Raw genomic sequence first — 4515 nt, 5'->3', positions numbered from 1 at the left:
CAAGCGTACTCAAGTCTTCTGCTTGATATATTGTAACACCCCATACACCAAGGTGCCTTACTAAGACCACCTAATGCATAAAAATGCTATCATCTCGGTTACCCGAGGCATAGTAATCAAAAGTGACCATCAAGAAACATACTTTAAGTAAATAAATTTAAAGTGTTACATCAAAACCAAACTGAGAAAATACGATACAAGTGTTCCAAACCAAAAATCCAACTAAAGTAAATAAAAGGTTATGACACTACAACGGAAGACTACTACTTGGACTCATGGTGACCCATCCCCAGCTCACCCGCGCGCATCCATGCCATACCTGCTAAACAACTGATTACCATCCCCAAATGGATCACCACAGTTTTCAAAACATTTAACGAGGTCAGTTACTGCATAAACAATATAAGATAAAACAACAAACAGAAACATAATTACAATTCCCCAACACAATTACATCACCAATCATCTGACTACACACTAAAGTGTGTAGCCCTGCCTGAATACCCATCGCAACAGGTATTCCTCACCGCCAGTGGGGGGACCGTAGCCGTTCCCACCTAAGCCCCGCTCATCTCCATCGAGCGAATAACCCAAGTCCATTAATGTGCATATCCCCTTTTGACGGGAACCACAAGGGGTGAATCAAGGGCGTGAAGCCACTCCCGCAAGTGGCTCCACTCAGCCGAGGGCGCACCTCGCGAACCATAGACAATCAACAACAACTAATTACAATACCAACAATACCAAAACCAATTACGATATAATCACATGCCAATCAACCAACAACCATCCTATACAATTTACACAATAACTGAGTAGGGAAACCCTACCTGGAATGAAATCACCGATTAATAATCACAAGCAGTGGATCAAAAGCGTTCCTCTACGAACTCATCTCCTATAATCACATAATCATATAATCGCAATCTATCATCAACATGACTCCCAAAATCTGTAATTAACCCAATTAGGGTTCAAACCAAAACTAATGAATCAACATAAAAACGATACAAGAACCACAATGCGACGATCTCAACGGTATAAAGAACTCTGAAATCCGACGACTCTAGCCCTTGGATTTGATAGCAATGCAAGAGAAGGATCTTACGTTGTTTTGTTTTCTCTTGTAAAAGGTTTAGAATAAAGTAAAAAGTGAAAAGAAACTGACGAAAATGTTTATATACCTTTTCATGCGTTGCTGACAAACCCGGCAAAAACCCGTATAAACCAACTTACTCGATCGAGTAACTGAGGTACTCGATCGAGTACCACCTACTCGATCGAGTATCCATCAGGCAGAACACTCTCTAGAATGCAAAACTAACTTACTCGACATAGTACCCAACAGCTCATAAATCTGTGGTATTACAGTCTTCATTCCTTAAAAATGAACTTCGTCCCCGAAGTTCAAACCCAACTTATAAAACATGAACACCTAACACCAACTCCACCAACCATGACTACTCTCACAACACGGCTCACGATATCGTCTCAACTATAGCATAGCCTCTCGATACAACTCCATAATACCAACCACAATTGTCGCTACCTCCGTCTCACTAACCTATTACCCACTAGCAAATCCAATGTCAAGATAATCCACCAAGCAAGATCAACCACCAAACGGAATGTTATATTCTACCACCCTTAAAATGAACTTCGTCCTCGAAGTTTACTCACACTCATAAACATCATACTACTACAAGCCTTGCCATGACCTTTAATAGTATCAACCATAAGATAAATCCATTCTTTATTCTACACCAAGCCTTAAACTTCCAAATATGCCGCAACATGTACAACCATCAAACTCTCTTTCTCGCATCCTACTCCTCTTAAGATAAATGTTACGTCCTCGTAACCCACTAATACTAGATCCTTTGTTATACTTCCCATAATCCTCATAACCATCGCATGTCAACGATAACCTACTATAACCTCAACACCTACAACCATTCCTATATCCAGGGCTCTCTTTCTCTAACAGTTCTCATACCTCAAATCATTCGGCACCCCACCTAACCTATACCACAAAATCCTTAGCTTAACCAATACTCCAACTCTTCCACAATACCGCAAAACGACATACCTCTCTATAATGTGTTGGAGTAAGTGTCCTCAACAATAGTGCGATCACATGATTAAAAATCATAATTAAATCTCATAATAAGAATACGTAAGGGATGATTCATTATATAGTCAACTTATCAACATTAATCGGTAATAATTGGCTAACTAGAGTTTGACATTACTGTCGTTTGACGGTGAGATCAGTTGATCCATTAAGGTCACACCTATAGGACAATTCTCTTAATAGATAAGTTGATTAATTGTATGTCGATACAAGTTAATCAATTCCTTAAATTTGAACAATTTATTTGTGAGTGCGAATTTTTGTATCTTATTATAATTTGATTAAATAAGATTTATTTTAGTAATTAAAAGATTTTATTACTAAAATTCATTATTGTTTGTGAAACAATTAAATTAAGAATGATTGAATAATTATAATTGCAAAATGTTGTGAATTATATTTATATGACCCATTTTATAATGGTAATCATGTATTACTAGTTATTTTGTCACAAGTAATTTATTTGTTGTAAAATGATATTTAAGGGATTAAATATGCATTAAAATATATGTAGGCATGGTGTGTTACACATGACCTACATTATTACAAATGACAAATTGACAAACATAAAATGGATGTTCATTTTATCTATGGACCGAAAAATAGAGGGATTTATAGGTTAGTGGGTGTTTTATTTAATTGTTAAATAAAACACAATGATGACCTATTTTGTAAGTAGTCTTACACCTATTTTCTTGTGAAGAACAAAAGGAAAAGTAAAGGCCATGCATTGGCCTTCTCTTGGCCTCCAAAAACCAGCTCCCCCTTTTGTACATAGAAAATTTGTTCTCTATTTTTCATTCAAGCAATTGATCATTCGTATTCATCTTCTCACTACATCTCTCTAAAATAGTTTTAAAATCTCTAAAATTGTTCATCAAATTCTAATATTAATACAACATTATTACTAGTGTAGTAATACATATATGTTATTAGAATTATTAAGGACTACTAATATATTAATCTAGTTAATTAGTGTATTAGTTTTAAGGGAAAGTCTTGGGTGCAATTTTTAAGGAGTATCTCTATACTTGAGGTTGGAGGATCATCCTATTATTCATAGCTCAAGAACAAGTGAAGGTAGGAGACCTTACTTGTGCCCATTTCGTGTCTTTCTCAATGTATGGAAACCTTTTTTTCTTATTCTTTTGTTATGCATGCAACTAGATCCAAGAGATAAATTAATGAGTAATTTATAAAATGAATTAGATGAGTCTAATAAGGGGTTTATGAACCTAACATAATGCACCTATCTCCAAAATCATAACTCATGATCTACAATTGTTACACACACTTTCATTAGATCCTCAAGTTCTCTCTTTTATGGCCGTAAAACTCATCCTGAACTTAACATGATACTAATTTCTAACACTCCATACCTACTATCCCGATAGAAGATTATGAACCACCTGCAGCTTCTACTTCAATACAACACATGTTCCACAAATCACTTGCCATTACTATGTCAATCAATGCTTCCTCTAAAAGAAGATCAAAAGTACTCCAACAACCTCTCGCAACTGTGTCCCATCAACGGAATATCACTATACCGCGACAAAACGGAAACATACGCAACTCTCTTCCATATCATATTCTACCCTCACTCCCAAGCCGAAACTGGTTAGAGACATCAATAAACAAAACAACAATCTATATGCCCAGACCGAAACTAACATGAAACATCAGTAAACAAAACAACAATACATATATAACGGATATACACTTTCGAAAGCTCATCTCATAAGTATCCCGCCTACTCCACCATGACTGATGACGGCAACGCAACAACGCCACCAACAGCCGCACCGCAGCGCGAAAATACTCGCATCACAACACGAAGTACCGTGCCCGGATCGCCACCCGAGGCACAACAACCACATCGACAGTCATCGCAACTTATACAATCCCATAAACACTGACTCAGCATAACTTCCTTGACAAGAAAACTTCCTTAAAACTGCTCTACTAAATCACAACGCAATATATCACACGGAATAAACAGATAACGATTTTATAACTATCACACCATACCACTATTCGTGAGGTCAGAACCTCACACAAACACTTACACACATCATAGACCCATAATCGAATCTACCTAACCAATCCTGATCACGTAAGTTGCCACCTGATAAAGGTTACCTCTCGCCCGAGCTTAACTCGTATGCCCCTCATAACACATTCTCCCATTCACATAACTATCACCTCCTGACAAATGTAATCATACCATTAATACTCAACTACTAGTAACCGCCTCCTATAACCACATCTTATACGCCCTCACAACCATACATATCAATCCGGCATTTACAAAATCAACCTCTTTAGAATGGCTATCTTTCCTATTTATCATCACACTTAACCACTAGTGACAACACCAC

The sequence above is a fragment of the Silene latifolia genome, chromosome X (genome assembly GCF_048544455.1).
Source record: "Silene latifolia isolate original U9 population chromosome X, ASM4854445v1, whole genome shotgun sequence".
In the NCBI taxonomy this organism is placed as follows: Eukaryota; Viridiplantae; Streptophyta; class Magnoliopsida; order Caryophyllales; family Caryophyllaceae; genus Silene; species Silene latifolia.
The sequence above is the reverse complement of the archived record's forward strand: the minus strand, read 5'-3'. Positions refer to the sequence as shown.